The 24,433-nt window shown below is 46.5% G+C and overlaps 1 protein-coding gene across 1 annotated transcript in view; it reads left to right on the top strand.

The window, feature by feature from the left end:
- The window catches only part of LBHD2 (LBH domain containing 2), a 63,700-nt gene that overhangs the window by 1,472 nt on the left and 37,795 nt on the right, over window positions 1-24,433 (top strand). The gene's annotated exons all lie outside the window — the stretch shown is intronic.

Here is a 24,433-nt window from a genome sequence, read left to right as displayed (position 1 = left end):
ATTTACTCCAAAGTAAGCCCTGTTGATTTTACCAGGGCTGTCTTCCAAGAAAGCATGCTTTGGATGGCGGCTTGAGGGGTGGAAGGAACAGAGGTGAGGCGGTGGAAAGGATGAGGTAGAAGCAGAAGAATCATAGCATTGTAGAGTTGGAAGGTACCCCTGAAGGACATCTAGTCAGACCCCCTGCAATGCAGGAATCTCAACTACAGCATTCAGGACAAGGGGGGCGCATCCAAACCTCTGTTTCAGAGCAAGCACAGGGGCAGGTGACTGGGGAGCACAAGGGAGAGTGCTGAGTCTGGGCTGATGTAAGGAGAGTGTGCAGGAATTTGAAGGAACTGTGTAGAGAACTGTGCATAGGTTCAGGACAGCTAACCTGGAGGTTGCCAGGAGCTTTCTCAGCAAATGCCTTTAAACCCAAGCACCAGGGGTGGACAGAAGGTAGATTGGGCTGAACGGGTAGATCCAGTGGCGTAGCGTGGGGGGTGCAGGGGGGGCCGGCCGCACCGAGTGCAACATCTGGGGGTTAGGGGGCGCAAATCCACGGGTTGGGGGGAACAAATTACTTGCCTTGCCCTGGGTGCTGACAACCCACGCTATGCCACTGGGTAGATCTCTGCGTGTTTTGCAGTAGATTGTCAAGGGCTGCTGACTTTCGACTGATTAACATCAGCAAGAGCAGGAAAAAGAAGGTGCCCTTTTCCCCTTCAAAGAAACAAAGAGCTCTTCTGGACTGGCTGCTATTTTTGGGTGGGATTCAGCCATATACTGGCAAATCCAGGTCTCTCCATGGGCGTTGATTAGGAAGTCTTGTGCAACAGACCTGCTTTCCTGAACAGATCAGGCTTCTTGCGATAAGGAAAGTGATGGGAACATTTACTGGCACGCGTGGGGGAACTTTGACGCCATGGGTCCTCTTACCTCTGCACAAACAAATCAGAAGGAATGTTCCTTAAATAGCCACCCTTCGTCCGGACGTGCTCAGAGGAGCAAACTGGAGCAGGATTGTGACTTTTGTGCAAAAGGATGAGTGAGCCCTCTTCAGTTCTGGTTCCCAAAACTTGTTCCTGAGCTCAGGAGGGTGTTCAGAGGCAGTTGGGACATTGTTTTTCTTAATTTGGATTGAAGCTGGTTTGAAGGGTGGGGTGGAGAGTGTGTCAAAACACTAGAAGGGATCCCACGGGTCATCTTGCCCAACCCCCTGCAATGCAGGAATCTTTTGCCTGACATTCAAACCCAGAACCATGAGTTTATGTGTCTCATGTTCATAATGACTGAGCTATGCTTCCCAAACACACAATGGGAGATGCCTGGATGCAGAATAAACAGGGGGTTTGTACTATATATCTTTTGCACCTGGCTCGAGTTGGTGAATGTAAGAATAAGTGGGGGGGAGAGAGAGAGTAGATCCAAAAAGTCATAGAATTGGAAGGGATCCCAAGGATCATTTAGTCCAACCCCCCCCCCCCATGCAATGCAGGAATATGCAGTTGTCCCACAAGGGGATCAAACCTGCAACCTTCGCGTTTTCGTTTTCGGCAACGTGCTCTAACCAAGTGAGCTATGCCCAGGGAAGTCAAACACTTACTGTTTTGGCAAGCACAGATCGGTGGCAGAAGGAAGAGGTGCAGCCCGAGAATGCAGAATGATAAGACTGAGCGGGGGGGGGGGGAGGGGGGAGAGGAATAAGTGGAGAGGATGTGAAGGAAATTGGTAAAGAACCAAGGTTAAGTATCAACAGCAGAACTAGCACCACACATGCATGATGGAATCAGAACAACAGTAGCTGTTATACCTGTGAGTTAGGATCATTTTTGTGGTCGGGGATTTTCTTTGGGGAGTTAAATCGGAGGATCTGGTAATTTCCCTTCTCCTAGCTCTTACTTTCCCAGAAGTTAAACCAGGGTGATGCCTTCCTCTGGTCTATCATAGGGGTTTGTCTCTCATGTAGAGCAGTGGTGAAAGGTTTTAGGAGAAAGTTAAGATTTCAGCGTCAGTTTGCTAACAAGAATTCACTGGCACGCGGCATCGCCAGCCGGGAACTGGCCGTGCTGTCCAATACATCTCTATTCAGAAGCAAATAGAATTTAGCTCAACAGGGCTTAGTCCTAGAAAAGTATGTTTAGGATTGCAGTCTGCAGCACGGAGGAGCAAAATGGGAAGGAGAGAGGAAGAATGAAAACACTTGTGGCTCCCAGCTCCAGTTTTTGAGTGCAACCTTTTATTTGTGGAAATAAGATGGGTATATGGAATCATAGTCTAATCTACAATCTGCAGCTTTTCGCCCTCAGTCACGAAACATCCTGTGTGTTGCATGAAGCGGAAAGAGAGAAATGGTAAAGATTTGCAACAGACACCCCAAAAGGGAACAAAAATGACGGTAATAGCAAACTGGCTTCTGTAAGTGTCGGAGCAAGCAACTGCTGTCTCCGCGAACGTCAGTGAAGTAATTGCATGACTCCAATTTGCCATTATTGATAGTTTGCATAGTACTTGCAAACTGAGCTTGTCTTCCATGTCCCAGCTCAGGAGCCCCCAGAAGCCCAACCAAGTCTCAAAGCGAAGGATTTGCCTACAGAACTATTGGAATGCATTCTGCAGTTGCAAAGCCAGGCTGACTGCAGAACATACCCAAAAGGGACCCCCCCCCATTCCAATTCTGATTCTCTGTATTTGTGTGATGTATGGGTTTGTAAGCAAGTGTTTCACTCTCAGGCACGTTTGGTTTCAGTGCGAGCACCTAAAAATGTACGTGGGTGAAATAGTCCACAATGTGATGTGGCAGATTCCAGTACCACGTCTTTCAGGTTTAAGGCCAATGCTCTGTTCACCAGGATGGCAATGGGGGAACATGTAAAACAGCCTTCAGCAATCCTGTTGGGCATTTGGCTTCAACTCCAGGCTGTATAAATTTTTCAGCCCCAAGCAGCACAGCCACACTGTAGCCTAAAAAAATATATCTGGAGGACACCTGGCTGGCGAAGGCTGGTGTAAAAGTTAGGGATGTTGCTAGTAGCATCCTTCCAGCCGCATCTTTTTTGAGCCATTGTTTAGCATCGGTACTTTGCAAATTGCACACCCGCCTCTTCCTTAGCCTTGTGAAAGCAGAAAACGAGTGGGCGCAGATTCCTGTGCATTGTATTACGGCTGCTTGGAAAAGGCATTGTGCTCCTTCCTGTAAGTGCTTGTGTACCTTGAGCACATAATATCTGAAAGAATAAATACAAGCACATAAACCGCCCTTACATCAAGCCAGCGCATTCGGTCCAGCTAGGCCAGGCAGAGGCAAACTCGGCCCTCCAGATGTTTTGAGACTACAATTCCCATCATCCATGACCTGTTAGCTAGAGATGATGGGAGCTTTAGTCCCAAAACATCAGGAGAACCGAGTTTGCCTATGCCTGATCTAGACCAGTAGTGTCCACTCTGGCTGGCAGCCATTCTCTAGGGTTTCAGAGCTCCTCTTTCTTACCTGTACCAAAGTACCTGCAATTGCATGACAAGTATGTTCTCCACCGCCATTCCACAAAATGCAGAGGGTTACATCCATTGCATTTGTTAGAATGTACTGCCAGCAAGAAATGATGTTCAAGGAATCATTTTTTTTGGAGGGGGGGGGGTCGCAGTGGGAGAGACTATTAAGCAAAGTGTTTGGCAATAATAGTGGTTGCTCTGGAAAAAAGTCTCTGTTGTTGCATCAAGAAAATGTGCTGCCCAAACATCCTTGATGAATGACAGCAGTGTTTAAAATATAGATCTTTGGATGCTAGGAATGTGAGAAACTTGAAGCTTTTACTTCTCTCGAGTTTCTTGCTTTGGCTCACTCTGTGTTCTCAGTGCATGTCTTTGGAAATTCCACACCGTGTCTCTGATATTTCTGCTTTTCTGAACAACCTCTGAGTTTGCAGGGGTACTTGGCCAGGGGCAGAGCTGTAAATCTTGCCGCAGGTGGTAAAAGCATCACTGCCGCCCCCATCCCTCCACCCCCATTGTGAACTCGGGGGGGGGGGGCGCTCCTCATTTGTGGCAGTGGCACTAAATTGCCACCTGCAACATGCAGTATATATATATATGTATATGTGTACATAACATATCAGACAGGATCCTCACCACAACTGAAACCAAAGTACTCTCCAAAGGTTTCAACTTTGCAGTCGCCCCGAGACGCATCCCCACGGAAAACATCATATGCGGAGTCGAAGCTAGCCTAACCAAATTCAACCCAGATGAAGCCAATAAAATCAGACTTGAAGTCACCAACATCCTCTGCTCCAGCAAACCACCCAGAAGCAATTTACACAAAGAAGAACAGAAAGCACTCACCAACCTGAGGAAAGACAACAACATAATCATTCTCCCAGCAGACAAAGGTAATGCCACAGTGGTGATGAACACATCGGACTACCAAGCAAAACTATCAAAGCTACTCCAAGATCCTGCCTACAAACCTATAAAAACAGATCCCACCACCTATCTGGAAAAAACCACCAAATCCAAAATAAAAGCCTCTCCTATCAGTGAAGAAATCCAGCTAAGAATCATCCCCAGAGAAAAATCATCCAGATGCCCCAAACTCTACGGCCTCCCCAAGATACACAAAGAAGGAACACCACTCAGACCAATAGTCAGCTCCATAGGCTCACCTCTACAAAATCTCGCTAAATTTCTCGCCAAGCAACTTCAGCCCTATGCAGAATCCATCTCTTCACACGTACCAAACTCCTTCCAGTTCATAGAAACAATAAAGAAGCAAAACCTACATCCTAATGACCTACTTGTGAGCTTCGATGTTGTATCTCTCTTCACACAAGTGCCCATTAATGAAGCCTTGACAGCTATTCAAAACAAATACAATCCCCCCGAATACATCTTGGACCTGACCAACCACTGCCTAACCAACACGTACTTCATCCACAATGGACAAAGATACAAACAGATAGAAGGAGCACCTATGGGATCACCCCTCTCACCGGTCATCGCAAACCTGTACATGGAACACTTTGAAACCAATGCTTTAGACAAGTCAGAACACAAACCCAAACTTTGGCTCAGATACGTTGACGACACCTTTGTAATTTGGCCACACGGGAAGGAAAAACTGGATAGCTTCCTCACACATCTCAACAACTTACACCCCAAAATACAATTCACTATGGAAATAGAAGCCAACAACCAACTTCCCTTCCTTGACGTCCTAATCTACAAAAAACCTGATGGCTCCCTAGGACACACTATCTACCAGAAAAAAACACACACCAACCGCTACTTACATGCACAATCACACCACCACCCTGCACAAATAAACTCCGTAGCCAAGACTCTCATCTCCAGAACCAAACGCCTGGCTGACAAAGACCACTTGACAACTGAGTTACAGAATCTCTCAAATGTGTTAATTGCCAATGGATACCAGCAAAACAGGATTACGAAGCTAATCCAAAAGGAAACACCCCCCAAAAACCAAGACACAGAAGAAAACAATGGCATGGCCCTCCTTCCTTATATCAAGGGCACTACAGATAAAATTAGCAAAATCCTCCATAAACACAATATCAAAACAGCCTTTTGCACCAACCAAAAAATAGCCAATATCCTCAGAAACCCCAAGGATAAAATCCAGTTGGAAAACCAAGGGATCTATGAAATACCCTGCAAAGTCTGCCCAGCCACGTACATTGGACAAACAAACAGACGAATAAATGCACGTATCGCAGAACACAAGAATGCCGTCAAAAAAGAAGAAAAAACTTCCTCTCTTTTCCAACACATGAAAGAAACAGGACACGAAATTAATTTTGCAGATTCCAAATTGCTCTTTAACACGGAACATCACCACAAGAGAATAATCATGGAAGCCATCGAGATAGAGAAACACCCTCACAACATGAACAAGCGTGACGACACATCCCGCTTGCCAGACATCTGGAAATTAGCCCTCCCCACAAAAACTGACACCAGATCCAGAGGCACACAGAACGCCAACACCAATCAACCACACCAGACCCAAACCCAGACCCTCTCCACAGATGAATTACTGACACCATCCAGTAGCCAATCCATGGTGGCACCTCCGGATGCTGCACCCCCCTGCAATCCCTACACAGATCTGGCTGACACAAGCCACAAAACCACAGCTCGCCCCTATACACGAAGCCAAGCCAAAGCACAACTAAGTGCAATACAGCCATCTTCTCAGGAAAACTCTTCACAAAGTTCAAGAGGTCAAGACACAAAGACTTTAGCAACTAATCCACACCTAATGACCCACCTAAGTGGTACTCAGGATATCACTCAAGAAATCACTCAAGGTATCTCTCAAGTAATTAAGGAACAAAAGAAGAAAAGGCACACTAGCCTGGGAACTTCCTCTCTGCCCAGAACATTGGAGGCTAGACACCACACCCCCTCTACAGTATTTATAGGAACTCAAACATTGAGATCCCGCTCTGTTCCAGTAACAAGAAGCCGAAAGCACCAGCCTGAAGATGACGAGTGAGACCTCGTCGAAACGTCGCCTAGACACCCCAACTTTTACACGGGAAGACACCCGAGGACACCAAAACCTGCATTCCTGTACCCGTGAAAATCTACGAAAGCATATATATATATATATATATATATATATATATATATATATATAAAATGCTGATTGATGCATTTGCATGGTGCAGAAGTGGCTTCTGAACTAGAAGCTACCAAAATAATATTATTATTATTATTATTATTATTATTATTATTATTATTATTATTAATTATACTAGAAGTCTCTCTCTCTCTTGATCCCCCCCACATTCCATCTCTGTTCACTCTTTCAAAAGCCCCCACCCCAGTTTTGCTCAAGACTCTGGGGGTTGGGATGGACGGACGGATGAAGGGAACGTGTGTTTTTTTTGCCCAGCTTCCCACTTGGTCCCTTTCCCAAGACTCACCAGGCTGTGCTCCAGGGCCCTCTAGTGAGCTGCTAAGGAAGCAGCTGCGATGGCAGGAGCCTGCCAGGAGGAGGAGGAAGTGCTGGAGCGGCGACAGTGCCCCCGGAGGAACAGCATCGCCAGCGCAGCCTGCGAGTTTGTAGCGCCCGCTCTCCGCCTCTCTAGCTGGTCTCAGTGGCCCAGCCAGGCACTGCCTGACACTGCTGTTGCTGTTGCTGCTGGCAGGGAGCTCTGTTCACTCCTCTCCTCCCCTGCGAAGCTCCTGCCAGGTGCCACCTTGAGCGCTGGCACTGATGGGTCCTGCCCATAAGCATATACACGCAGTGCTTGAAACCGACTGCGCCTTGCTTTCCCCAGCTTCAAGCCCAGTGAACTGCCTGCTGTGGCCACACAGCCAAGCTGAGGATGGCCTCTCCCCTAGCTGCCAAAGCAGAACTCTGCTGCTGGATGGGGGCAGGATGAGGGGGCAGTTTGCACAGTCTAGAAGTCAGGCGCACAGAGTTGAGCCCCACCACTTGCACCGGGGCTTCTGCAGAGAGGTGCCGGGGGATAAAGAAGCAGATCAGTATGCTGGTTGTTTGCCATAATCAACACTGTTAAGCAGCAGGGTTGCACTGCTCCCATGCAATCTGGTGTTAGTCCTTGCTAGAAAGGCTGTGCATTCTTCTTTAGTCTACCTGCTGCGGTTCAGGGTGGGGCGGGGGGAGAGCCAAACTGAGAATCCAATTTAGTGGCGCTAAGAAATGCCGCCCCAGAGGCTGCTTCAGCTGCACACTTCCAGGTGGGGAACAGCGCAGCGCTTCCGCAACAAGTCAGTAATCTTGCCACTCCCTAACATGCCCCCCCTAGCAATGTGCCCGCTTTCACCCTCTCAGACCTAGCACTATTCTTGACTTCCTTCCCTCCTTCCAAAAAACCAGCAGCTGCACAAACTGACATGCATTACAGCAGTGGATTAGCTTGCGGGTGTATCCCGTTGAAAGCAGTGCCATGCAGAGATGCACCTGGGTTTAAATGCATGCTCTTGTGTGTACATCCTGCCTCTTTTCCCTCCCACTCTTCTCCACTTGGTATCTACAGGCAGTGCTTTTTTCTTTCTAAAAAAAATGTTTAGGGACACGGGTGGCGCTGTGGTCTAAACCACAGAGCCTAGGGCTTGCCGATCAGAAGGTCGGCGGTCCGAATCCCCATGAAGGGGTGAGCTCCCATTGCTCTGTCCCAGCTCCTGCCAACCTAGCAGTTTAAAAGCATGCAGTGCAAGTAGATAAATAGGTACGTGGGTGGCGCTGTGGGTTACACCACAGAGTCTAGGGCTTGCCGATCAGAAGGTCGGCGGTTCGAATCCCCACGACGGGGTGAGCTCCCGTTGTTCGGTCCCAGCTCCTGCCAACCTAGCAGTTCGAAAGCACATCAAAGTGCAAGTAGATAAATAGGTACCGCTCTGGCGGGAAGGTAAACGGTATTTCTGTGCACTGCTCTGGTTTGCCAGAAGTGGCTTAGTCATGCTGGACACATGACCCAGAAGCTGTACGCCGGCTCCCTCGGCCAATAAAGCAGATGAGCGCTGCAACCCCAGAGTCGGCCATAACAAAATATTTAGGGTATGCGTACCCCTGCGTACCACCAGGAAAAAAACCTGTGTACAGGACTTTAGGCATCTTAACTGCTGACCCTTCCCACAACTGAAAGTAAACTGGGTAGAACTGGGTGCAAGGAAGGTGTGGTGAATTTTTTTTTTTACCACACCAGGGGCAGCACCATCACAACTATGTCACAAATGGAACCCGGCAAATTACCGCGGCATCTATGTTTAGCGTTCATTTGTTCCACCTTTTCCCAATTCTTCAGAAACGCCAAAGGCTCCAAATTTAGTCAGCCCAGCAGCGCTCTCTTTCTCCCTTGCAGTTAACCTGGTGGTGTGGGGGGAAAAAAGCAAGCCTCACCCCCGCCTTCTGACATTTTCCCATCAGGTTGGCAAATTTCACACCTACAATTACATTTATAGAAATAATGAATCCACTATGCCCTGTAAAACTGGCAGCAACATTCATTTCTGGTTGAAGGTATGAACTTTCTCCCTGTTTTGACAAAGTCCCCCTGTGATATTCTCATGAGGAAGCTGGTAAGACGTGGGTTGAGCGAGGTAACTGTTAGGTGGGTTTGTAGCTGGTTGACTGACCGAAGCCGAAGGGTACTCATTAATGGTTCCTCGTCATCCTGGAAAAAAGTGATAAGTGGGGTCCCGCAGGGTTCTTTCCTGTGCCCCTTGTTGTCCAATGTCTTTATAAATGACTTGGATGAAGGAAGTGAGGGGATGCTCATCACATTTGCAGATGACACCGAACTGGGTGGGGTAGCTAATGCTGCAGAAGACAGAACCAGAATTCAAAATGACCTTAACAGATTGGAGATCTGGGCACAAGCTAACAAAATGAATTTAAATAGGGACAAATGTAAGGTTCTGCACTTAGGCAGGAAGAACCAGATGCACAAATATAGGATGGGGGACACCTGGCTTACAGGTGAAAAGGATCTAGGGGTCTTGGTGGACCACAAGCTGAACATGAGTCAGCAGTGTAATGCAGCAGCAAGAAAAGCTAATGCTATTCTAGGCTGCATCAACAAAAGTATCAAGGGAAGTAATAGTACCACACCTGGAATACTGTGTCCAGTTCTGGGCACCACAATTTAAGAAGGATGTTGACAAGCTGGAAGGTGTGCAGCAGAGGGCAACCAAGGCTCTGGAAACTAAGCCTTATGAGGAGCACTGGAAGGAGCTGGGTATGTTTCACCTGGAAAAAAGGGGACTGAGAGGAGATACGATAGCCATCTTCAAATACCTTAAGGGCCATCATATGGAGGAGGGAGCAAGCTTGTTTTCTCCTGCTCTGGAGGGTAGGACACGAACCAATGGATTCAGAACAAAATAAAAAAATTCCTTCCAGTAGCACCTTAAAGACCAACTAAGTTAGTTCTTGGTATGAACTTTCGTGTGCATGCACACTTCTTCACACTTCTTCACACTGTCAATGGATTCAGGTTACAAGAAAGGAGATTCCAACTAAACATTCAGAAGAACTTTCTGACAGTAAGAGTTGTTCAGCAGTGGAACAGACTCCCATGAGAGGTGGTGGCATATCCTTCCTTGGAGGTTTCTAAGCAGAGGTTGGCTGGCCATGATTCTATGAATCCCGGAGACTGACTGCCAGGAAGAAAAAGCACTGTAAGAATGTTTCCGTTAATTTGCACAGATACCTGCTTGCATTTTCACTTCCTCATGTTAGGGAAAAAGCTAGCATTTCCCCTGTATGCTAACAGGCTTAGGGGAGTTGGGTGGGTGGAGGATTAAAACCCAATCCCTTAAATTGCAATAGTTTTGATTCTGCTGGACATAAGCAGTGAGAACCCATTTTCTATATTTTGGAGTGGTTTTAGGAATTGTCATTTTCATGCCATTAAGGGAGTGTGATTGAGCTATTGCTGGCTGTGATGAGGACACACATTTCTTCTCTCCCCCCCCCCCCCGCTATCTCCGGCGGTTGTTTTGCAGAGTTTAGTAACAGCACCAAAACATGCACAACGTTGTGAACAAAAAAAGATTGCTGATGCCGCTGTTCTTGAGATGGGAGAGTTGCGGTTGGTACCACACAACCACTGTTAGGACAGAGGAAGACACCTTAACACTGGCTGCGTTTGCCTGTAATGCTGAGCCAAGGTGGGTGGTTTGCTTAAACCACAATGTGCAAGAGTTGCATGTTGGCACATGCAGTTCAAGGGCTTCTCTTTGCACAACTCTCTTCCTCCAGCTGGAAGGAAACAACCAACCAACCAACTGGCTGTCTGATGTCTGAACCAGCATTGCTGCTTTGCTTCTCTCCGAAAGCCACAACCAGTGGGAAGCCAAGAACAAACTTTGGCTTCACATTGTGGTTTGGAGAGTAGCAAACCATGCTAAGTCCAGACTTACTCCTGGATGGGCTAAGGGAAAAGCGGAATGGGAGCACTCCAGAGCTCAGTCATGCAACATCATTGTTTCAACCATCGTTAGAAATTCAGATATATAAACTAGGCACCGAACGGCTCCTTAAACCAGGGTTACAGTCGCCAAAATGGAATGCCTAGTTGCTGTTTTTCAGCCAGACGGCTCAAAAGTCAATACAACTTCAATACTTTTGGTTCCTGAATTTCTGAAATTTTGGTTCCTGAAAACAGTCGAGATCCAAGAACCCCCAGGCATGCACTCCAGATGGTGACAACGTCAGAGGCCATCCTGACACCCGGGCATCTTCACTTGGTGTGAAATGCGCCTTGTGCCCTGGAGAATTTTGAACCTTGGTTTAAACCAGTGTTAGTCAATGTGCAACTCTCCAGGTATTGCTGGACTCCAGGTCTCATCAGCATGGGCAATGAATCATAGAATCATAGTTGGAAGGGAGCATGAGGGTCATTGAGTCCAGCCTCCTGGAATCTTTCACCCAACATGAAACCCACAACCCTAAGATTAAGAGCCTCATGCTCTACCAACTGAGCTATCCCCAATGGTCAGGGGTGACTGGAGTTGGAGCCCCACAAAAGATTTCTGTTTTGTTGATTCTCATCTGTAACCCTTTATTTCGATGTTTAGCAAGTGGATATTTTGTCTAGCTGGTAATGATGTTTCAAAACGTGGGATTTTCATTGTATCTTTGTAGCTGTTTTCCATGTGCAGCGTTTGTTCTGAGTCTTAAGACGATGCCCTAATTCGTAAGGTGTTTTACAATGTGTGGGATTTTGTTGTACTTGATCTTTATTGATGACGTGTTAAGATATGTTGTAGGTCACTTAGAGATCCTCCGCTCTCTTAAAATGCAAGCAGCAAATAAATTCCTAAATAAATAAAAATATAGTCTGGAAGGTACCACGTTGGCTGCCCCTGGTTTAAACAAACCACGTGCCACGACTTAGCATAATAATAATATTTTATTTATATCCTTTCCAGCCGAAGCCGGGCTCAGAGTGGCTAACAACAGTAAAATGATACAACTTTCTAAAATCATTTCATTATAAAATCAGTTCAAATCAAATTAATGGCTAGAGTTCTGTGAGGACTGCAAAGGGAGGGGGTCAGACTGTGCCTTGGCCAAAGGCCTGGTGGAAAAGCTCTGTCTTGCAGGCCCTGCGGAAAGATGTCAAGTCCTGCAGGGCCCTAGTCTCTTGTGACAGAGCGTTCCACCAGATCAGAGCCACAGCCGAAAAAGCCCTGGCTCTGGTTGAGGCCAGCCTAACCTCCCTGTGGCCCAGGATCTCCAAGATGTTTTTATTTGAAGACCGTAAGGTCCTCCGTGGGACATAGCAGGAGAGGCGGTCCCGTAGGTACGAGGGTCCTGGGCCGTATTGGGCTTTAAAAGTTAAAACCAGCACCTTAAACCTGATCCTGTACTCCACCAGGAGTAAGTGCAGCTGGTATAGCACCGGGTGAATGTGATCCCGCGGTGAGAACCCCGTAAGGAGTCTCGCCATGGCATTCTGCACCCGCTGGAGTTTCTGGGTCAGTCTCAAGGGCACGTAGAACAAGTTACAATAATCCAGTCTGGAGGTGACCGTCGCGTGGATCACAGTGGCTAGGTCAGGGCGAGAGAGGTAAGGAGCCAACTGCTTAGCTTGGCGGAGATGAACACAGCCCCTGATTCAGACCATTGGTGTATCTAGCTCAGTACTGTCTGACCAGAGTCTTCCCCAGCCTGACCTGAAGATGTTGGGGATAAATCTGGGACCTCCTTTATGCAATGCATGGGCTCTTATTGTCTTGTTGACTTCTGTCTCCAGCCTTCCAACTTAGCAGCTGCCACACCTGGGGAGTGGAGGGCCCCTACTCTTAAGTCCCTATTTACCTGCACTTACAAAGCCATCCCTTAATTTGCCACCACTGAGTGATAAATCGTTTGACAGAAGCCAGGGATTGAAAGAACAGTTTTCTCGACTGAAGTGCCTTGAAGCGGAGGTGGAGGAAGGGAGCAAGGAAACTTGTGCGTTGCCCGCCTACACGTAACCTGGACAAAGGCAGCGTTTTATGTCCCTGAGCTTGGCGAGCAAGACATTCAGTGCTTGGTGGGAAGAAAGGGAAAAAATGTCACACAGCACAGCCTTTTGAGAACCGATTCCTGCCCCCGACACACACCTCCCAAAGCAAAACAGAGCCTAGACGGCTGATTTTGGAGTCAATATTATGGGTACAGAGGACGCTGCCTGTGGGTTCTGTTAAGCAACAGTCGTTTTGCATGCACACCCCCACCATGCAGCTAAACTATTTAACACAGATTCAAATGAATTAACATGTGCAACTGATGAGCCCACTTTATGTTTTTCTACAGGGGAAGTTTTTAACGTATGATATTTTACGTGTGATATTTTAACGTGTGTATTTTTGGTTTCTATGGAACCCCCCAGATGGGCGGGGTATAAATAAATAAATAAATAAATAAATAAATAATAATAATAATAATAATAATAATAATAATAATAATAATAATTATTATTAGTTATTATTATTATACATGGATGTATGATGGTGTCTTACATAAATGTATGAGTCAGGCCATGCTGGAAGCAGATTAGATAGACCTTGATAACTCTCCAGCTCAGCGTGGCCTCCTTGGACTTGCAACGACTCTCTTAAGCTCTGCTAATGGGGATATTTTAATTGGGCATGCTGGGAATTTTGCTGAAGATCTTGGAGTTCGTTTGCTCTGCCTCTGAGCTCTGCCTCGACCCATTGCCTTTTCAGCTGGGACAGATAGTTGGTTAGATGCAATCTCCAATACCAAGGCACCAACCACAGGACATTATTATTATTATTATTATTATTATTATTATTATTATTATTAACACCCTGCCCATTTGGCTGGGCTTCCCCAGCCATTCTGGACGGCTTCCAATAAAATACAGTAGTGCATCAAACATTAAAAGCTTCCCTAAACAGGGCTGCCGTCAGATGTCTTCTAAAAGTCTGGTAGTTGTTCTCTTTGACATCTGGTGGGAGGGTGTTCCACAGGGCGGGTGCCACTACCGAGCAGGCCCTCTGCCTGGTTCCCTGTAACTTGGCTTCTCGTAGTGACGGAACTGCCAGAAGGCACTCAGCGCTGGACCTCAGTGTCCGGGCAGAACGATGGGGCTGTGTGTGCCCATCTTGAAACTGAACAAGCTGAGGTCCCAATACGTGAAAGGCTATGGTTTCTGTGAACTGCCCTGAGATCTTATTATGACGGGCGGAATATAAATCTTTTTCTTTTTTAAATACATGGCTGCCAGTGATTTCCCCCACCCAACATTTCAAACTTTTGTTGTGGGTTGGAGTTGAATTTCTGAAGAAGGTTTGCATTCACTATCTTACCTTATGCTCATTATTCCCAGCTTAAGCCCTACAGGAAACTGGCACCGAACGATGCCTAGAGTGGAGGAATTGAAAAATAAGCGATCCTGCCAATTTTGTCTAATCATGCGCTATCTGTCTCTCTCACCTTTAGCTCCTTTCTACTGAGAGTTTTTTTCAAACTTCGCCTGGGATTCAAGAATCATAGGTCCAATTCTGGGCATGCCAAGCTGACTTGTGGATATAGGTTGCCATCCTTCCTAGAGGAAATGGGCAGTGGGGTGGGGTGGAGACGCCTCCGCAACCCCCCCTTCAGGCATGCATGCTCATTTACATGTGCTAATTGATTTATGCAAGGAAACCTACTTAAAAGAAACTGTTGTGTGAGATGTAAGAGCAGGGAGGGGAGCTGTCAGATTAAGTACAAAACAAGCCAGGTGGCAAATCAATGGTGCCTGCTTCTTCAAACGCTGTTTGTTGAGGATGATTCTAGTCTCCTTTGTGATGTTTAAAGCCTTAGCATGGCTAGGGATTCAGGTACCATGAGGAATGTCCAATATCCTGGCTATTTAGATCTTCTGTAGAAGTCCTTCTCTGGTGCCCTTGTCATCCGAAACCTGCTTTGGGTGTTCTTGAAATTCAGGAATCCCTGGTCCCCATCACTTCTGTGACTTGCAGGGAGTCAGCTTTCACTCGTGGTGGATTCCTTCACTATGCAGAACTCTTATTTCCCAGAGTTCTCCATTGCAGAGAGAACATCTACAAGTCCTGGAGGATCTGTGCTTCCGACAGGTGGCCTTCAGCTCATGGACGGCAACGGCAATGGAAGGGAGAGGGGACCAAGCTGGCATGCTCGTTGCTGAGATCCTCTCCAATGATCCTCTCCTGGATTAGAAGAAGGCTAGAGATAAAGCGGGACGCAGGTGGTGCTGTGGGTTAAACCACAGAGCCTAGGACTTGCCGATCAGAAGGTTGGCGGTTCGAATTCCCACAACGGGGTGAGCTCCCATTGCTCAGTCCCTGCTCCTGCCAACCTAGCAGTTCGAAAGCACCTCAAAGTGCAAGTAGATAAATAGGTACCACTCTGGTGGGAAGGTAAACGGCGTTTCCGTGCGCTGCTTTGGTTCGCCAGAAGTGGCTTAGTCATGCTGGCCACATGACCCGGAAGCTGTACTCCGGCTCCCTCAGCCAATAAAGCGAGATGAGCACTGCAACCCCAGAGTCGGTCACGACTGCACCTAATGGTCAGGGGTCCCTTTACCTTTACCTTAGAGATAAAGCAAGTGGGGACCAGAGTAAGGGCCTTTTCAGCTGCTGAGCCTGGCTGGATCAGGCAAAAGGCCCAAGTCGTCCGGCGTCCTGTTCTCACAGCAACCAACTGAATACATATGAGAAACCCACAAGCCGGACTTGCAATGGGATATCTTCTAGGCAAAAACCCTTCTTAGCTTCCCAGACTTTGGAATTATTTTTCACATACTCTTAAACACTGATGGTTTTATTGTGCGATGATGATGTGACTGTGTTGTATGTATAGGCACTTTTAGTGCTTTTGCTGTTTGCTTATGAACCTGCACAGGTCAATATATAAATTCTCCCAATAAATAAGGATAAAGATAAGCAAACAAATAACTCCTGATAATTTTCGAGGGGAAGATAGGAGCACTAGTCCCAGTCTCCTGTGTGGCAGTACTTTGTCCTGTTACCATAGCAACCGCTGAGCCTCCTTTGCATAGGGCATCCAAGTTCTGCGCTGCTCAGTAGGCCTCATACTTCTGGCAGGCCATTAAGCAAATCAAGCTTTGTCATATTTCACATGTGCTCGTGGACTGGTTTGAATTTGGAAAAGTTGTGCCTCTTCTTGTCAGCATCTGTCTTTGCCCACAGCCTGTAAACAGAACGTCTTCAAGGGAAAGGCACCATTCTTGTGAGGAAAGCTCGAGAATGAGATGGGCTTGGCTGGTGAGGAAGGGCAATCTGTCCATGCTCAGAGACGCTTCTCTGTCTGTCCATCAATCTCTCTGGCATGGGGGTGTGCGTAAGCCCAACCAAATTAATCAAACGAATTCCTATTTCGCATTTATTTATTTATGAAAGTATTTATATACTGCTTATAGTGTGGTCTGGTAGAAATCAGCTTCCCGTTTCTCCCAGGGCAGTGCTTTCTTGAAGGCATTGTCTAACTACTTTTGAAACTTTAAAAAAGAATTTTACCAAAGAAAGGGGGGGGGATAAGGCATGGTTTTATGATAAAGCTACACCAAAAAGCAAAAACTGCTTGCATTCTCCTAGGACTCCCAATGTCAAATGAAGCGCAGGATCATGACCTTAAAACCACACATCAAGTTGCAATAATCTAATGGTGGCAGGCCTGTCATTTTCAGTTCATTCTCTTGCTTTTACATTTACCTTCAGCACATTGGCTACAGTTTCTTGCTTTGGAACCCACAGGGCTGGGGGTTTTTTTGTTCATTAACAATTTCCTTTCTTTTTCACCCCATAGTCGAGTGCAGCCTTTTCTGTGCAACTGAACTAACTTCTGAGACACTACATTACATTGCTCTGTGGCAATCCTTAGTACATTGGAAGCTCAGTTTAAATTGATTTTAGCTTTTTGTAAAAAAGAAAAGAAATGAAATCACAAGAAGACATCCACCAATTCCTTATAATGGTACAAACCTAACCATACATACATTGTTCGAAATAAACTCCCATAGAACAGAGAGTACCTATTATAACTGTAATCTGTGGGTTCAGTCTGTAGTTAATTGCAATGATTGACAGATGTCCCATTAAATTTTAGTGAATTGCACTCTAACCCATCTGTCTCTTTCCCTGTGTTCCTGCTAGAGCTGAGTGAATATTGCCTACCCATATTCAATATTATTTTTGTCGCTGCCATAAAATGCTCTCTGCTTTTGGCGTTTGTTTATTAGGTGACTCACAATATTGGTCCAAGTTGGTCTGCGTTCTGAATTGTACACGGTCAACAACGATGCGACGGCACCCGCCGTTGTCGATGCGGCATGCTGTATGCTGTCTTGACTTAATAAAAGTTCTGCATTTTCGTGCAACTATATGGCGCTTCTCATGGTCTGTGCAGGTGGAAGTGAAAGGAGTCAGGGGATCCTGTACCCCACTTGATGGAGTGGCCTGCTCTGCGTCTTTCAGGTCTGACAAAGCAAGAAGTGTTTTGGTTGAGTGTGAGGAATGAGCATGGTGTGCATATAAGGCCAGGCTGTGGTCGATCCAAGCAAAATGTAAGCGTAATACAGTTGTACCTCTACTTACGAGCACCTCTGGTTACGTATCCTTCGGGATACGTATGCGGCAAACCCAGAAGTATTTTTCCGGGTTTCGCCACGCGCGCATGTGCAGAAGCACTCTATTGCGCCACACTCATGTGCAGAACAGGCACCTCCGGTTGCAAAAACCTCAGGATCTGACGGGAGCTCTGGAACGAATCCCATCTGCAACCGGAGGTACGAATGTCAGGAGTTCAGCCTACACTCGAGTAGGACCCTGGCAGAGACACATGCCCGACTGACATGTTCTCTCCCTCCTGGTCTTTCGTTTGGGAGCTTCAAAAGCTTTCTTCAGCCCAAACATCTCAGCGACCGATGCCAACCGACACCGGCACACTTAGGGATCCACAGAGTCTTCGCACCTTGTGTGACAGACCTCAGCAACTCAGCATTTTGGCTAATCTACTTTATTTACACATGCAGTCATACCTCGGGTTGAATGTGCTTCAGGTTGAGCGCGTTCGAGTTGTACTCCGCGGCAACCCGGAAGTAACGGAGTGTGTTACTTCCGGGTTTCGCCGCTCGCGCATGCGCAGACGCTCAAAATGACGTCACGCACATGCATGGAAAGGCAAAATGTGACCCGTGCACGCGCAGAAGTGCTGTTGCTTGTTACGTTCACTTCAGGATGCGAACGGGGCTCCGGAACGGATCCCATTTGCATCCTGAGGTACCTGAGGCACGTGGAGCACTGCAACATGGCTCCCTCTCTCTCTAGCATCAGACAGCAAAGAGAGAAAAAACAAAGGACAATAGTCCCACTTCACGGAACCAGTGGCGTAGCGTGGATTGTCAGCACCCGGGGCAAGGCAAGTAATTTGCACCCCCTAACCCATGGATTTGCGCCCCCTAACCCGTGGATTTGCGCCCCCTAACCCTGACCCCCAGATGTTGCGCCCGGTGCGGCCGGCCCCCCCTGCGCCCCCCACGCTACGCCACTGCACGGAACACAGTAACACAAACATCCTGTCTTTGTCGCTTCCCACTCTGTGGAGTCAAAACATATACTGTCATGTGAAAGACAAAAATCCCATGACTGCAATTCTAACAATCACTATATGCATGTTTCCTGGGTAGGAGGAATGGCTGGTGGAGAGGGGTGCTGCTGTGGACATCTCTCCCAGCAGTGGTATTGCTCCTTCATATCTGAATGGTGGGGCAGAAGGCAGAGAGGTCATGGTGGCTCAGTTGCACCAGCAGAGCCAGTCTTTGTGACCAAACTGTCCTAACCTTGCTACCACACCACCCCCTGACACCCCAGTTAACGGTAGATGGCCAGGTGGCCATATATGCAGCACCACCCCTCCCCTCAATCTCCTCCGTTTCATTGGATTGCATGAGGCTTATTCTAAAGGAATTGTGCACATAGGATTACAGCCTTGCAGTGCAATCCTACACGTGTGAAACGGAAGCGGTCTTTTCACTAGTGACACCAGTATTCTGGAAATTTTCCAGTACTCTGCTGAAATACGAGGCATCATCTCAATTGGTATTCTGCCGGCTTTTGAAGACACACCTGTTTACACTGGTCTCTCGACCCGAGTCTCTTGTTCTACTCACTGTATTGTCTTAATGGGATTGTTTTATTGTAAGCTATATTTACTCGAGTCAAACATGCCATTGAATCTAAGGCACACCTTAATTTTCGCAGCCTAATTTGGCCCCAAAAGGTAAGCATTAGATTTGAGTAAATATGGTATTTTGGATATGGATGTTTATATTTTAATGCTTATGTATTTGGCCTTTTCACTTCTTAAACCACTTAGAAGTCTGATTATATTTCATTGCCCATTGTTGTAGACGCCAAGGACACAACCCAGTCAAAGATTTCAGGACTTCAGTGGGGGATGGAAGTACAGTGGTACCTCAAGTTACAGACGCTTCAGGTTACAGACTCTGCTAACCCAGAAATAGTACCTCAGGTTAAGAACTTTGCTTCAGGATGAGAACAGAAATCACGTGGTGGCAGCGGGAGGCCCCATTAGCTAAAGTAGTACCTCAGGTTAAGAACAGTTTCAGGTTAAGAATGGACCTACAGAATGAATTAACCCGAGGTACCGCTGTACTGAACTTCAGCCAGTTTGTGCCCCAAGCTTTTAGGAGTATGTATCACCAGTGAACATACCGTATTTTTCTGTGTATAAGACGTCCCCATGTATAAGACGACCCCTATTTTTTTAAACCCCAAATTAAGAATTAAGTTATTTACCTTTTTTGGGGGGGGGAGGTCACTTCCGCCAGTCACTCACCTGCCACTGCCGATCGCTTGCCACAGCCACTGCCAATCGCACACTTTGCCACAGCCACCAATTGTCTGCCCGCTCACCGCCACCAACAGCCCACCGCCCACTTGCCACAGCCGCCAATCACCTGCCTGCCTCACCACAGCCACCAATCGCCTGCCCAGTTGCCGCAGCCAATCACCATCAGACCTTGCTGCAGCCACCAATCACCCGCCCAGTCACCGCTGCTGATATCCTGTTTGCTGCTGCCATTAATCACACATCTCCCCTCTGCATCCACTATCTGTGTACAGTGGTACCTCGGGTTAAGTACTTAATTCGTTCCGGAGGTCCGTACTTAACCTGAAACTGTTCTTAACCTGAAGCACCACTTTAGCTAATGGGGCCTCCTGCTGCCGCCGCGCCGCTGGAGCATGATTTCTGTTCTCATCCTGAAGCAAAGTTCTTAACCTGAGGTAATATTTCTGGGTTAGCAGAGTCTGTAACATGAAGCGTATGTAACCTGAAGCGTATGTAACCCAAGGTACCACTGTATAAGACAACACCCAACTTTTGCCTAATTTTTTTTTTTAGCAAAAAGCATCGTCTTAGGCACAGAAAAATGTAGTAATTTGCTCTTTTCTTGCCGTAAATAATTTGCCTCTGTAGCTTAACTGTGTGGGATGAACGGACTGGAACATTATTTGCTGGTCAGGGGTCAGGGACAGGAGAGAGAGAGAGAAAGAGGGGGGGAAGCAGACATTTTGGAATCTCTTCTGCTTCTTTTTCTCCCCCCTCCCCACATTTTATTTCCCTCCCCTGTCTTGACAATTGTCTGGTCCTTGCTTATGTTCTGAAAGACTTGCCCACACAGCCTTCTGCTCGGGGGAAACCATGTACAGACATTTGGTCGTTGCACTTCAAGCTCAGTAAAGAACAGTGAGCAGCATGCGTCTCTGTCTGACGGATTGGGAACATTCGCATTTCTAAAACCCTGTCCAAAATTAAAATGAAATGAAGAGGAGATGGTGGTGGAGGAACTAGAATCATGTCTGCCACCACCTTCCTGTAGGTACTGAAAAAGGTAGCACAGTCATAGAATAATAAAATTGTAGCATTGGAAATGAACCCAATGGCTATCTAGTGATATGATAGCCATGTTCAAATATATAAAAGGATGTCACATAGAGGAGGGAGAAAGGTTGTTTTCTGCTGCTCCAGAGAAGCGGACAAGGAGCAATGGATCCAAACTACAAGAAAGAAGATTCCACCTAAACATTAGGAAGAACTTCCTGACAGTAAGAGCTGTTCGACAGTGGAATTTGCTGCCAAGGAGTGTGGTGGAGTCTCCTTTGGAGGTCTTTAAGCAGAGGCTTGACAACCATATGTCAGGAGTGCTCTGATGGTGTTTCCTGCTTGGCAGGTGGTTGGACTCGATGGCCCTTGTGGTCTCTTCCAACTATGATTCTATGATTCTAGCCCAAACCTTTGCAATGCAGGAATCAAAGCTAAAGAATCTCTGGCAGATGGCCATCCAACTTCTGTTAAAAAATCTCCAGTGAAGGAGAAAATGATGTTGATGATTCTTCTACCATGGCATGCTAGGAACCTGGGAACCAGGAAATAAAATATATGTATGAGTTGTTCGCAACTGGACTTAACCGTCAGGGGTCCTTTACCTTTTTATGTTTCAGTGCAAGGGGTGTGTGTGTGTTCAACCAATTCTCCTTCTGCACTTAAAATGTTTCTTCACCCTTGAATGTTGAAAAAAATCGTAAGTTAATCGAGATATAACTTAGTCCAGTAATGGTAGCGAAAGATGCATGCAAACTATTAAATAATTGCAGAAGCAGAAAGCACAACCCCCGTGCGCACAGACACACAGATGCAGGTTGCGTTCTTTTCAGGTTGCGAACGGGCCTCCGCAACGGATCCCTTTCGCAACCAGAGGTACCACTTTGGCAATATTTATGAAACACTATCGTTTCTTAATTCATAAACAAAAGCCATATAATACGTGCAAGAAGTCACAAACTAATAGAAGTCAAATAAATACTCCATCAGCAGGAATGCTTAGAATGGTGTGTAACCACAAAGAAGCGCTGAAGTTGAGGCAGAAAGCCTTTGTGAGGTTCGTATCTATATCAAAGTTTGGTTGAGAATGAACTGGAGCCGGGTGGTGCTGTAAGCACAGCAGCAACAAACAGCAAACAGAAGAGTTCTTCCTGAATAATGAACTGCTTCAATGATATTTCTTCATCAGCAAGTTAATAGTCCCCAAAGGTACATAACGTGATTGTGGATCAGCTCTCACTCAAAAGTGTACTACAGTTCATTATCCCAGCAACTTCAATAGTTTCTTTGTGACTTCTTTCACGTATTATATGGCTTTTGATTTTGAATTAAGAAACAATTGATAAGTGCTTCATAAATATTGCCAATACATTATTAGCCCTTTTGTTGATCAGGAAGCTTGAAATTGTATCTGGTCCATTGTTTTGTTTTGAGCGCAAGACATTGCCATGGTTCAGGTGGCACAGTAAGGCAAACTATGGCCCAGCGCGAATGCTTTGGTTCCAAAAGGGGAGATCGCAGTTGCTGCACCGCCACCCCGATCCTGTGCTGTAGAGAGCTAGGTCACAGTTTGATGTAGCGTGTTTGAACCTGGACTTATGGTTTATCTCCTCCAGACAAAAAGGGTGAACTGTAAATCCCAGAACAAACCTTGTGCGGCTCATGGTTCATCTGGAGCAAGGCAAATCGAAATCGTGAGCCCAGGTTTTGGCAACACACTTGGCTGCAAGCTCTAAGTCAAGCTGTAACTTAGCTCGCAGCAAGTGCACCAGCAGCAGAATTAAATTGATTTCTAAATTGATTTCTGAATTTTGAATTTTATTGTTATTCATGAGCCAGTGTGGTGTAAGCGATAGACTCGTAACCTGGTGAACCAGGTTCGCTTCTCCGCTCCTCCACATGCATCTGCTGGGTGACCTTGGGCCAGTCACACTTCTCTGAGGTCTCTCAGCCCCACTCACCTCACAGAGTGTTTGTTGTGGGGGAGGAAAGGAAAGGAGAATGTCAGCCGCTTTGAGACTCCTTTGGGTAGTGATAAAGCGGGATATCAAATCCAAACTCTTTTTCTTCTTCTTCTTCTTTTTATAGTGTATTTTATGCTGCTTTTACAATTAAGTGTTTTAAATTTGTTGTTAGCCACCCTGAGCCTGGCTTTTGAACTGGGAAGGGTGGGTATACATAAAATTTTATTATTATTATTGTTAATTGGGGTAGGAGCAATGCCACTGTGACCTCAAGGAACCTCTTGGAATATGTGCACAGGGTAAACACGCAGCCTGAAAGCTGAACCAATCACTCTATCCCTGACGGCAGGAGCATGCTTTACCCTTGGTTATGACCACACTGGAACTCTTAAGTTTGGGGAAATAAAAAGTTAAGTGTATTAAAGAAAATACATACTTGATAAGAAGTATCCTAGTTCTAGCTAACTAAGGTGACAATACAAAGAGCTGTGCCTTGTCTTTGTTCTCAGACGCTTCCTCTCCAAAGTACCCTGCCCATCTCACTGGGTTTTCCCAGCCACTCTGGGTGGCTTACAACATATCTAGAAATATAATAAAAACATCATTCCTTAAAAACTTCCCTAAACTGGACTGCCTTCAGATGTCTTTTAAAAGTCAGGTAGTTGTTTATTTCCTTGACATCTGAAGGGAGGGTGTTCCACAGGGAGGGGGCCACTACTGAGAAGGCCCTCTGCCAGGTTCCCTGTAATTTTGCATGAATCTCCCCCCTGAAAAAGAACATTTTTGAGGCTATGATCTTGTGTGGAACCCCAAATTGCATGTTTCTGGCTGCTGTGCCCTTGAAATGTGTTTTTTTGTTTGTGGGGGGTGAGCTGCAGTGTGCAGTCAAAATGGCCGCAATCCTCACGCGATAAAAAATCGGAAGATGGCATGTGGGAAAATGGCGTCCTGGAATTTGGCTTCAAAATGTTGGAGGGCGTGGGTGAAAGGACAGCCTAGGAAGCTTGGAGGTTTGTCTCTCTATCTGCTTTCTCCCCATGCGGACTCAACAGCCTCCAGTACAAGCTGAGTTGCATTCCAACGTTTGCAACACACCCTGTGTTCATTCACACGAAGTCATAATCTGACTTAACATTATGTTCTTAATTTGGTGTGCACACAAGAACATCAGAAGAGCCCAGCTGGATCAGACCAAAGGTCTTTCTCATCTAGTATCCTGTTCTCACAGTGGCCAACCCAGTGCCTATGGGATGTCTTCAAGTTCCTTGTTCATCTGTTTATGGGCATCAACCAGCTTTTTAAGGACACAAAGGGTCCTTGCGCTGACGTGTCTTGTGCTCAGACAAAGTCTTGAGCCGGATGAGACTGTGGGCGAGGAGATTATGACAGTGGCAGTTAACATAAACAGCAGTTAAGGCTGATGCAGCAAAGGAAAATTACAAGATTAGTTTCCAACATGTTGGGTTTTTCTCATTGTTGTTGTACCGATAAGAAAGAGAGACAGATTGCCTTGCTGACATGTTTAAACGTTCGAAAAACTAATTTAGAAAGAAAAGGAGGTACTCACCCCCAAATATGGAGATTATGGGTT

This window comes from Podarcis gaigeae, assembly GCF_964106915.1.
Source record: "Podarcis gaigeae genome assembly, chromosome: 1".
NCBI classification, from domain to species: domain Eukaryota; kingdom Metazoa; phylum Chordata; class Lepidosauria; order Squamata; family Lacertidae; genus Podarcis; species Podarcis gaigeae.
Note: the sequence above shows the minus strand (reverse complement) of the source record. Positions and strands in the feature narration are given on the sequence as shown.